Source organism: Populus alba, chromosome 19, assembly GCF_005239225.2.
Source record: "Populus alba chromosome 19, ASM523922v2, whole genome shotgun sequence".
Taxonomy (NCBI): Eukaryota; Viridiplantae; Streptophyta; class Magnoliopsida; order Malpighiales; family Salicaceae; genus Populus; species Populus alba.
In genome coordinates, this window is record NC_133302.1 from 3,492,939 (window position 1) to 3,506,584 (window position 13,646).

Below are 13,646 nucleotides of genomic sequence, written 5' to 3' on the forward strand. Positions count from 1 at the left end.
GATTATAATCAAGGCTTCTTTCAAGAATGTGTGCGGATTTATTATTCCTAGTAATATTTTGGATATTCATCCTTTTAAGGATTTCTTTATCCAAACATTAGTGGTGAATAATAAAAAAAATCCTCTCCAAAAATAATATTTTTATAGTTTTTTGGAATATTGGCCAATACCCTTTGGAGTTTTACAAACATGTTGTAAAATCCAGAAATGCAGGGAAATAATTTGTGTTTACAAAAATCTAATGCGAAAAACACACTTTCGAAGCTTCCAATATATTTTTTTATAAAAAAGAACTTTTGAAAACATGTTAGAGTATTGGCCGTATGCAACACGCAAGAAATGTTTTTTTTTTTTTGACGAAATCGGGTATTTTTAATACTGAATTTGTATCTCCACAGCATAAAAATACAAACTAATATTAAGTCATTTTAAAAAGATGTACGAAAAAATCAACAATATTTTTAAGGAATTTTTAGAATTTTTTTTGAAAGCAAAAAAAATTTTATCTTTGAAAATTTTGGGTGCCACGACGAAATCAGATATTTTAAATACTGAATTTATACCTCCACAATATATATAAAAAAAATAGAAACCCCTTAGAAATATATATATATATGAAAGGAAAATAACAACATTTTTTTTTTAGATTTTTTAGATTTTTTTTTTATAAATATTTTTACATATATATACATATACACACATATATATAATATAATAATATAATATAATTATATATTAATTATTAAGGGGGTTGGGCCGGCCCAACTAACTGGGCCGGGCTCAGCCCCACAAGTGACTGGGCCGACCTCGACCCAGTAAAGGTGACTGGGCCGACCTCGGCCCAAGAAGTGACTGGGCCGATCTCGGCCCAAGAAAGAAACTTGGTCTGGGCCGGACCCGGCCCAGACCGCCGGGTGGGGCCAGAATCCTTCTGGCCCATATACATGTTTCTGGGCTAGAAACAGTCTGGCCCAGAAGATAAAACATAAAAAAGGGACGAAACCTAAGCAGATAAAGAAGAAAAGAAAAAACAATGCAGGGGGGGAAGAGCGTACCTGGCGAGGCTGGAGACGGTGGTTGGCTGACGGGGCTACAGTGGTGTGGATCGTGGATGGCGGTTCCGGGTGGCGTTGCTGCCGTCTCCAACAGTGACGAAAAATTCTTCTTCCTCCCTTCTCCTTCGGTTTTTTTCGTTCTCAGTGGCTGCCTATTCTCGGTTCGGTTTTGGTTTTGTGTCGGTTTCCTCCTTCTTGGTTTGTTTCTGGTCTTCTCTCTCTCTTCGGGTCGCTCTCTCTCTCTTTCTCTCTTCGGGTCTTTCGGGTCTCTCGGTTTTCTCCCCCTTTCTCTTCGGTTTTTTCTTCTTTATTTATAGGGGCATCACCGGTGGGGGGCCATGGTTTAGTGCGCCTTCAATCACGCATGGCTGGTCGGCTCTTTCGGTGGTGGTGGGTGTTGTAACTCATTTTTGGGTCTTCACCTAAAACTACAAAAAAATTCAAAAAAAATACATTATAAAAAAAAAATATAACAGAAAGAAAAAAATGCCAGAGCGCCTTTAAAATGTTTAAAAATTGATTGAGGATGTTCAAAAAATTAAAATTAAAATTTGACAGTATATCATTGACTGATGCGAGCCCCAATGATAAAGAAAATTCAATTTGAGGAAGAAAAATGCAAAATTAGAAGTTTATGGACTCAATTAAATTTTATTGAAGGTTTAATTGAATTTATAGAGGTTTTAATTGCAAAAACAATTGATTTTGGAGTTATTTTGAGCTTTAATTGGAAGAAATTAATTTTCTGGGGTCAAATTATAATTTTTGGAAGTTAATTTGGTCAAATCAGGGGCTTAATTGCATAAAAAATGAAGTTTAATGGCCAATTAGGGACTAAATTGAAGAAATCCGAGACCAAGGACGAAATTGTAAAACGCGCGTAATTTGAGGGCCTTCTTTGAAATCTGACGCATTTTGGCGCCTTTTTCTTTTAAATGAAACGGCGCGTTTTGACCAAAACGGTGCCGTTTCATTCACTGTTGAAAAAAAAAAAAATTGAAGCCCAAAACGGCGCCGTTTTGACGGCACTGTAGGTCTTCTTCTTCCCCTGGACGCGCGAGGCAGGGGAAGAAGAAGATTTTTCTTCTCCCTTTTCGCCTAACATCTTTCCCCATTTCTACGCAATAAGACGCCCACCATTCGACGCCCACTTGCCTCCTTTTTATCCGTTGAACGGCTAGTGGAGGGGCGGCCAACAGTGGCCGCCCCACCACCGTTGTCCCCCCTGTTTTTGCCTATAAAAACAGGGGAGGACCGAACAAAAAAAAAAAAAAAAAAAGAGAGAGGGAGAAGGGGAAGGATTGAACGATAGAAAGAGAGTAGAGAGACGAGAGAAACAAAAAAAAAAAAAAAACAGAACAAAAGGAAGAAGAAAGAGAAGCGGCAGAGGAGGGAAGAAAAGAAAAAACAGAGAGAAAGAGGAAAAAGGAGGACCGCCGTTGGAACCACCGTGACAGCAGCACCGCCTCCGCCAGCAGAACCGCCTCGACGCCGCCCAGGTACCCTCCTGCTCCCCGATCATTTTCTTCTCCTGCTGCCCCGGCTTGCACTTGCATGCAGAACGTGAATAATTCACGTTCTGCTGCAAAATGCAGCGTGGGCTGGGCCGTTCAGCCCAGCCCCTGTAAACGGGCTTGGTTGGCCCAGCCCATGCATTTGGGCTGGGCCGGCCCATATTTTTATTTATTTATTTATTATTATTAATTTTTTTTTGTTTACAATTTTTATATTTTATTTTTTTAAAAAAGGCAACATTTTCTTCTATCATTATACAAAAAAAATCAATGTTTTAGCATGCATTAAAGTCAAGAGAATATTGGCCAAAATTTCAAAAAAAACAACAAAAAATTTATTTTTGTTTATCTTTTAATATCCGGGGTATGACATTATACGTAATACATATTCCGGATATTTATTTAATTTTTTATATATTTTTTAATAGAACTTGGGATATGACATTACATGTAATGCGTATTCCGAACAATAAAAATTAAAAAACCACAAACACGACCTTAGATGTTATCAGACATTAAAACAATGCAGTCTACCTTAGGTAGGGCGTAGTTGGGGTGCTAATACCTTCCCTTTACGCAACCAGTCTCCGTACCCGATCTTTAAAGACCAGTTAAGGTTCCTAGTAACCAGAATACTAGGTGGCGACTCCCAGTCCATATTTTCACTTATAGAGACAACAATTCCTTGTCTCTCCCTTTTTTGTCGGGAATAAATATTCCGATTTTTTTTTTTCCTTGAGGGTGGACGATCGTCGTGCCGCCGCACACGTGCGACAGTGGGGGCGAGGAGAGAGACGCGGGAGAATTTTCGAATTTTTTTTCGTTTCTGTTCTGTTGAACGGGGGGAAGGAGGAAGATGAACAGTGTCGTTCAAAACGACACCGTTCTGATCTTCCTCCTTTTTTTTTTTTATATATATGAAACGGCGTCGTTTTGGGTAAAACGCGCCGTTTCATTTAAATGGCTAAACTTCAAATCAGTCCCCCAAATTCGGTCCCCGCCCCTCTTGTTGGCCGCCTTTTTCACTTTGGTCCTTGGTCTCTGAGTTATGCAATTGAGCCCCTAATTGATCAATAAACTTCTAATTTTTTCAATTAAGCCCCTGAAACAATTCCAAACAGCCCCCTATCTTTGCGCCTTCTCCAAATTGGTCCCTGGTTTCGGATTTTCACAATTAAGTCCCTAATTGGCCCTTAAACTTCAATATTTATGCAATTGAGCCCCTGATTTGACCCAATAAATTCCTAAAAAATATATTTTGGCCCCAGAACTTAAATTTCTCCAAATTAAAGCCCAAATTGACTTAAAAATCAAATTTTCTTGCAATCAAATCTTCTATAAATTCAAATAAAAATCGAATTAAGTCCATAAAAATCCCATTAAGTCCATAAAAATCCAAATTTGGGCTTTTCTCCTCAGAATTCAAATTTTCCTTCTCAATAGGGCTTTCATCCTCCAAGAATATACTGTCAAAAATTCAATCCTTGTATTTTTAAATTCCTTGACCAACTTTCTGACTATTTTCCAAGCGTTTCTGCCTCCTGTTATTTTTCTAACCTCTTTTGGCTATTTATTTTATTTTTCATGGGGACCCAAAAATGGGTTACAACAGTTGCGACTATTTCATTAGCTCAAGTACCCTTTTAATTTTTTTATTTTGTTAAAACAAGTATAATTACTCGTTTAAAGGGTTACACTAATAGGATTAGTGCAACCATTTATTTTATTTTATTTTATTTTAAAATTGCGTTGGTAAAAAACAATGCTACCTCTTGAATTTTAAACTGCGTTGTTTCCATTAAAATAATTAAAATTCAATAAGTTATATTAATGGAATATCATGACAACTTTGATAATTATTTTGTAGTGGGTAAAAAATATTATGATTGAACTGATTTTTATTTAAAATAAAAAAACAAAAACCTTCAGATTTCGCATGGTTTATATTATTTTTAATTCAATTCTTTTTCATGAAATTCACCGACTGACTGATGAAGGTAGTATTTATTTTTGCAGTGAAACAATGTTTTTTTAAAAAATTAAAGAATTTTTTAATTTATTTTTTTTATATTTTTAAATTGGTTTGATAGTGCTAATATTAAAAAGAAATAAAAAAAAATTAGTTTTAATTAGACATGTGAGAGAGACAGACTGAAGATGTGAGGGTCGTGTATTCGATCCATGCACATCGTGTATCCCTTTTTTGTTTCTTTGATTAGACTATCCACTTAGCACGTCATCCAATTTTGATAATGCCAGGACCTGCCTTTAATTTTATTGCAATGTTAGGATGCCTGGAATATAATAATAATTATTTTTTAAAATATTTTTTATTTAAAAATATATTAAAATAATATATTTTTTTTATTTTTAAAAATAATTTTTGATATCAGTAAATAAAAAAATATGAAAACACTAAAAAATTAATTTAAAATAAAAAAAAACATAAAAAAAATTGATTTTTTTGAAAATATTTTTTGTTTTATAATGCAAAAACAAATAAAGTTTTATCTTTTTGTCTAAGAATCATTTGAAATGAGTTCTTCTACTTTCCATTGGCAATTTGTTACCACGAAAGACTCACTACCAAGAAATTAAATTAGAAATGCAAGGAGTGAGTCTATCCAAGAAAACATGAAGTGGTAGCACAGATGGGTAAAAATTAATTAGGAGTGTCATTGGGCAAAAATACCCGACTCAGTAGAGAAGGCGCAAGCAATATGAGTCATTAATTTAATAACTCATAGGGCAAAAACTTTTGGCGCAAGCAATATGGACATCCAAAAGTTTCATGTCGCGAAAGACAAAGCATATCTTTTAAGTAATCTACAATCGAGTTTATTTTCTTTTTTAATTCAAAGATAAGTATCCAATTAGATATATTTTAAGTAAATTATCCAAAATAGTTGCTTCATTGATCTTGCTTTTAAAATGAAAATCTTATCATGCTTGGGAGAGGAAAATTTTGTGGTTCACGTTGAGTAATATTTAATGATATTTTATTAATTATCATTTGGATTTATATTTTAAAAAATATAGATATAATAAAAAGTTCTTTAAAAAATAACAGTACAATGAAAAAAAATAGAGAATGCATAAAAATATAAAAATATTTTTATTTATGATTTTTATTCTCTGTATTTTTATATTTTTAAATAAATATCGAAAGGTAACTAATAAAATTGCTCTTTACGCCCCCATAAAATTATTCCTCAAGAAAGATATATATATATAAAAAGAAGAAAAGAAAAAATCATATCAGATATCACTAGAAAGTGATAAGAATTATCTCACCTATGAAAAAAATAAAAAATTAATTCTGCTCAAGAAATTCGTAAACATTATTTCTTAACCACGATGTAATACTGAGATAATCCACATCGCGCTATAAGTTTTGCATGGACCTACTAGCTGTTGCAAAAATCTGCACGTTCCGTATAATTTATTAAAACACTCTCACAAGCATATATTTTTAAATTCTGATTCTCATTTTTTCATTATAAAACTAAACATATTAATAAATATTACTTAGAAATATTTAACAAGTCTATAATATTATATTTAAAGTATTTATATTATATATGCATAGTTTCATTTTTATACAATAAACTATATATAAATATGTGATACAATAAACTCTTTTTTTCTCATTATTATACTTTTTATATCTTATTCTTTTATTTTAAGTGATTAAATAGTTATATATATTAGATAAACTTAAAAAAACATTAATAAATGATTTTTCATGAAACAAATATATTTTTTAATTTATTTTTTTATGATGCTGTCAAATATTAAAAAGTAATTCAATTTTTATAAAAAAATACACTTTAAAAAAAGAAATTATTTTCTACAAATGAACGAGTCCTTAGTATTTTTAGGTAATTGCCCATGTTTCCAAATTTAGTAGCTAAAGAATGTAAAGCATTACTCTGGTATCGATGGAGGGTGGTTGATGCTAACATCAACATTCCAAATTTATCGATAATGCATCTGATTAGGTCTGTGATTCCGTTTCAATTTAATCCGAATTGAAAGAGATTTGCTTTTAATAAACGAAATTGGGTAAAATATACTCCGACCATGGAAATAAAAGGCTGACGTGTATAGTCTTCCCAAACATTAAAGGGGGAGTAGCATAAAACACGAATTTGGATGGACAGAAATAGATGGCAGGGAAAGGACAAGTTCCAATAAAAGTGACCTGGAAAACAATAAAAGCTTCCCAGCAGAGTATGAGCTTTGCTAGCTGATGCATCTTCAATGGAGTATGATGATTTCTTGTCCAAGATATACTCTGGCCATGTAAAAAATACAAGAATTCACTTCGTAAAGTTTATGTACAAGTGAGATATTAATTATACATTTACAACTTCTCACTTGGAATTTTATCAACCATCATACATACATCAATTTCTGTCAGTCTACATATTCACCACGATCAAGCTTATCTAATTCTCTTTCAATCAAAAGTTCGTCTGCCCAGTTAGAAAGTAGAATTTCTTCCTCTGGTTTTGATACGTTAATTTCCATATTTCTTCTGCAAAAGACGATCTTTAAGATCACAACTCCATAACTATAAATATCTTCTTCAAATGCTAATCTTATTCCATTCAGGTACCATATAACCTAGCTAGTGCCCCTCTAGCTATCGTCAAGGTTCTTGTTTTATTAGTAACTAGCAATTTTGCTTGCCCAAAATACAAAACTACGAAGAGCTAAAGGAGGATTTTGTCTGAAATGGATTTGCAGTCCAGACGAGTGTGTTATCAGGTTAACCCGATCAGCCACATTCATATGGTAAATCAACTCTTGTGGATAGAATGGCCAGAAGGAGATAGCCATGAATGCAAACCGTGTGAAATGAATGCTTTGTTCGCTAACATCACTGTCTAACTTTAGTACAGGTCCTGCCGTCCGAGACCCACCTTCGACGTCAATCAACCCTAATATCACTGTCTAACTTTTTTTCTTTTTTGTCAGGGGTGACGTCTAAATCAAACCCTAATATCACTGTTTAACCCTTTTTATTTTTGTCATGGATGTTTGTATTGTCAAGGGTTTGTAAATTTGATAGGAGTTATTTTTTAAAATAAATTTTGTTAAAAAATATATTACGATAATATATTAAAATTTTTTTATATTAATAAAATATAAATTTTCCACAAAAAGTAATGAAAAACAGGCTATATCGCAACCCAAAGACCCCTAGTATAGTTTTTCACAAAAGTCTCTTGGAGAGGATAAAGAAAAGAAATAACAAAAGGAAATGGTGAAAAAAGTTGAGGAATATTTTAGTTGTTTCATATATGCATTATGTGTTTACCTGTAATATAAAATATAATTTATGAAAAAATTAAGATAGAATACTGCCCTAAGTAATTTTCTCAATAAAAAAAATTAAAGAGTTAATTATGCTGTTTCTAGCTGTGCAACTTCTAAAATTAAAATAAACAATTTCAAGGATTGTGATGTATTAAAAAATCATTTTAATTTAATAATTTAAATTATTAAATAAGATTTTAAAATATAATTTATATTATTTTCTAACCCTTTAAGTTTTTTTATTTTGTAAAAATGAGTATTACTCGTTTAAAAGGATAGTGCAACCCTTTATTTTATTTTCTTTTAAGATTGTGTTGGTAAAAACAATGCTACCTATTGAATTTTAGACTGTCGTTGTTTCCATTAAAATTCAATAAGTTATATTAATGGAATATCACGACAGCTTTGATAATTATTTTGTAGGGGGTAAAAAATATTATGATTGCACTAATTTTTATTTTTATTTCTATTTTTTAACAAAAAAACCCTTGAGATTTCACATGGTTTATGTTATTTTTTATCCAATTTTTTTTCATAAAATTAAAAATTGATAAACCAATTGAGAAAGATAGTGTTTATTTTTGCAGTCAAATAATATTTTTTAAATATTCTGAATTTTTTATGTTTTTGAATGTTTTTACAGTAATAATATCAAAATAATTTTTTTTATATTTTTTTTAAAAAAACCACTTTAAACATCGTAATTCCAAACACTGTAATAAACCTATCCTATGACTTATGTCAAGTCATATACAGCTTATTTGAAGATATATATTTAATTCTATACAAAGTGAAACTCATTTCAGTTGTAAGATTGTGAGTCTGAGAAGACTATTAATGGGCATCCGTACATGTTAGAATCATAATTAATGATCACGATACAGATCCTGGGCTGATGAAGATGAAGGACCATCCCATAGTGTTCTATCTGATGAACGCCCACGCCCGAGGGACTGAGTTTCGTCGATACTCAGGACTGAAAGATTGATCAGAGTTGCCTTGGAAACTCTGAGAGTAGCCTTGGAAACTCTTAAACCTCAATGAATCGCCAAATGTACTTGGATCCACGACTAATTCCTGAACCTCACCCTTTCCTTCCAGCATTCTTACTACGGCAGACATTGTAGGTCTAAGTGCGGGAGATTGGTTTGTGCATAGCAGTGCTACTTTAATCATCCTAGCTGCTTCTTTCTTGTTGAATTCAGACCCTAATCTTGGATCAACAAGCTCCATTATGTCTCTATTTTGTTGTAAACTCAGCGCCTGAAATAAACCATAAGGCAAAAGTAAACAGACATTTAGCATTCTCAGAAAATGGAAATGACTTGAGTAATAACTAGTTAGTGGCCCCCTGGGCGGAGCTTGTTGATGTCGATCTTGTCATTACAATTATTATATAGCTCTGGCTTACACGTTCCGGAAAATTATTGCCCTTGCGGATGAGATTCGTATGTTATGATAACCACTTGCTTTCCCATGTCGATCTCAGTACTTGATAATCCCTTTCTCTGCCACGTACATCATGAGCTTACCTCAAATATTCATTTTCTTATCTCAAGATATCCAATAGCATACATTGTATGGTACGTAGATAAGTGGCCTGCAGCGAAATTCTCTGTGTGGTGCTTTCACTATGAAGGCTGGCAATGGTGGGGCTATATGGCTGGCGATCAGTGATCTATGACAGTTTTTCTGTCTTGTATTTTGATAATTTTATTACTATATTACCCATTCAAATCTACTAGTGATCTACGCTGGGCAATTATTCATTAGGGGTTCTCTTGGGATTTAGATGACTTTCATAGTTAATTGTTATAAATTATATTTTATTTAATAGTTTAAGTTATTAGATTGAATTGGTTTTTTAATATGGTATTATAGTCTTGATAATCAAGTCATCACGACTTTTAATCTTATTATTTATATTTATTTCATAAAAATTAATTATAAGGTAGTATGAGCCTGTGTAAATTTTAAATTCAAATAACTTTCACTATTGAATTGAATTGACTGTTGATATTAATTGACTGACTGTATATTAGTATACAATAGTTGAGAATAATAGAATGTGTTAGGTTGTGCCTTAGCCAACCTTCCTATTTATATAGAGGCAGCAGAACACTGCAGTAACTATAATGATTACAACATCCTATATTAGAATCCTATTCTGATAGATATATGAGTAACTGTAATGATTACAATATCCTATATTAGAATCCTATGCTCTAATATGCCCCCTCAAGCTGAGGGTGGGGGATCAACCCGAAGCTTGAATCGAAAGCAGTAAAGGATACAACAAGAAGTGGTTTAGTGAAGACATCGGCAAGTTGATCCCGAGAGGGAACAAAACGAATCTGAATTTCTTTCTTGGCAACACGGTCACGGACAAAGTGATAATCCACTTCAACATGCTTAGTACGAGCATGGAAGATAGGATTTGCTGAGAGATAGGTAGCACCAAGATTATCACACCAAATGGTAGGGGCAGAGATTGAGGGAACCTGCAAATCTGTTAACAAGTATTGAAGCCAAATGACTTCAGCGGTACCATCAGCAAGGGCTTTATACTCAGCCTCAGTAGAGGAGCGAGCAACAATGCGTTGTTTGCCGGATTTCTAAGAAATCGGTGTCTGACCAAAAAAGACAAGATAGCCGCCTGTAGACTTGCGATCATCAATACTACCAGCCCAATCTGCATCTGTAAAGCCATGTAGAGAGAAAGAGGAGCCTCGAGTGATATGGAAACCATAAGATGTCGTACCTTTAAGATAGCGTAAAATACGTTTGACAGCGGCCCAATGAGAATCTATAGGAGCATGCATAAACTGACAGACTCTGTTAACAGCAAAACATATATCTGGACGGGTGAAGGTAAGATATTGAAGAGCACCCACGATTTGACGAAATCGTGTAGGATTAGAGAATGAATGATCCGGTAATAAAATGACTTTCGAAAGGGAGACTGGAGTATCAACTGGTTTGCAGGAAGTCATACCAGCTCAGGTGAGGATGTCAAGAATATATTTATGTTGACGCAACATTAAACCCATACTGGTAGACTGAACTTCAATACCTAGAAAGTAGTGAACAACACCTAAGTCACGAAGCTTGAACTCAGAGCTGAGTAACTGTATAAGGTGATGGAGCATAGCAGAGTTGCTACCCGTGAGCAGAATATCATCAACATACATCAGGAGATAAAAGATATTAGTACCATCATATAAGATAAACAGGGAGGTGTTAACCTTGGAAGCTTGAAAACCAATGGAGAGCAAAAAATCACTTAGACGAGTGTACCATGTTCTCGGTGCCTGTTTCAAACCATACAATGATTTGTGCAATCTGCACACATGAGATGGAAGAGAAGAGTCAACGAAACCTGGAGGTTGTTTCATGTAGACCTCTTTAGTAAGAACACCATTGAGGAAGGCATTATGAATATCAAGCAGATGAATCTTCCAATTTCATGAAACCGCGATAGAGAAAACCAATCGGACAGTGGCCTGCTTAATAACTGGACTGAAGGTTTCAGAATAATCAATACCTTCCTGCTAGGTAAAACCTCTAGCAACAAGGCGCGCCTTATAGCGCTCAATACTACCATCAACACGATGTTTGATCCGATATACCCATCTACTGCCAACAACGTTCATCGAAGGATGAAATGGAACCAAAGACCAAGTGCGATTGTCGCATAAAGCAGCGATCTCATCACACATAGCATTATGCCAAACTGCATACCGGTCAGCATCAGAGAATGCAAAAGGCTCAGAAGAGGGAGAATACAGTACCCGTGTGGAGGTAGAAGTAGCAGCAGCAGAAGCAACCAAATTAGCTATCTTCTGCTGCCGCGGTCTAAAAGTCATAGGATGTCTGTTGTGTGCTGATGGAGACGCAGGGGAAGACGGTTGTAGTGAGGAGACCTGTGGCAACTGATAAGAAGACAAATCAACCATAAGTTGCAGACCAGCGGGAGAGGATGATAAAGAAGCAGCTTCAAGCACAGGACTATCAGCAGAGGAGGGGCTGGAAGTAGAGACTGAAGCTGCAGGAGGGCTGGCCAGGGAGGGCGAAGCAGAGGAGGGACTAGAAAGTGTCCCAAGACCATGAGGAGAGGAGACCAATTGACGATCTGAACCTACATCATAAGGGTTAGATAAACAAGCATGGGATGATGGCCAAGGAATGGGTGGAGGCTGTGGTCGAATGGTTGTTTGGAGTGGCAAAAGTGGAGTGTTGTGGGCTGTTTGGGTGGCTAGTGAAAGTGGGTGGTGGTGGGTGATTTAACAAATTTGGGAGGGTAACAGTAGTGGGTGCGGTGGGGGTTGTGGTGGAGACCTTTGCAATCTGTTCAGAATTATCAAATGGAACACACATGTTCATGGAAGTGGACATGACGGGAAATATAAATACGGTGAGATGCAATGTCAAGACATCGATAACCAAGATGCAAGGAACTATATCCAAAAAACACACATGGAGAGGAATGAAAATCCAATTTATGATTATTATATGGACGCAGAAAAGGAAAATAGAGACACCCAAAGGTACATAAAAAATGATAATCAGGAGACCGTTGAAATAAACAATCAAACGGAGAGCGATGGGCAAGAATAGGAGTAGGCATACGATTTATAAGATAAATAGAGGTTTCAAAAGCATAATTCCAGAATCGAAAAGGTGCTTTACATTGCCCTAAAAGAGTAAGACCTGTTTCCACAATATGCATATGACGACGCTCTACTGTTCCATTTTGTTCATGAGTGTGGGGACAAATCAGATGATGATGAATACCAATGGTCTGAAAAAATATGGATAGTTTTCGGTATTCACCATCCCAATCAGTTTGAACAGATTTTATTTTTAATGAAAATTAACGTTCGATAAGAGTCTGAAATTGATGAAAAACAGAGTAAACATCAGACTTGGCAACGAGAGGATAATACCATACATATTTAGTATAAACCTATCCTATGACTTATGTCAAGTCATATACAGCTTATTTGAAGATATATATTTAATTCTATACAAAGTGAAACTCATTTCAGTTGTAAGATTGTGAGTCTGAGAAGACTATTAATGGGCATCCGTACATGTTAGAATCATAATTAATGATCACGATACAGATCCTGGGCTGATGAAGATGAAGGACCATCCCATAGTGTTCTATCTGATGAACGCCCACGCCCGAGGGACTGAGTTTCGTCGATACTCAGGACTGAAGATTGATCAGAGTTGCCTTGGAAACTCTGAGAGTAGCCTTGGAAACTCTTAAACCTCAATGAATCGCCAAATGTACTTGGATCCACGACTAATTCCTGAACCTCACCCTTTCCTTCCAGCATTCTTACTACGGCAGACATTGTAGGTCTAAGTGCGGGAGATTGGTTTGTGCATAGCAGTGCTACTTTAATCATCCTAGCTGCTTCTTTCTTGTTGAATTCAGACCCTAATCTTGGATCAACAAGCTCCATTATGTCTCTATTTTGTTGTAAACTCAGCGCCTGAAATAAACCATAAGGCAAAAGTAAACAGACATTTAGCATTCTCAGAAAATGGAAATGACTTGAGTAATAACTAGTTAGTGGCCCCCTGGGCGGAGCTTGTTGATGTCGATCTTGTCATTACAATTATTATAGCTCTGGCTTACACGTTCCGGAAAATTATTGCCCTTGCGGATGAGATTCGTATGTTATGATAACCACTTGCTTTCCCATGTCGATCTCAGTACTTGATAATCCCTTTCTCTGCC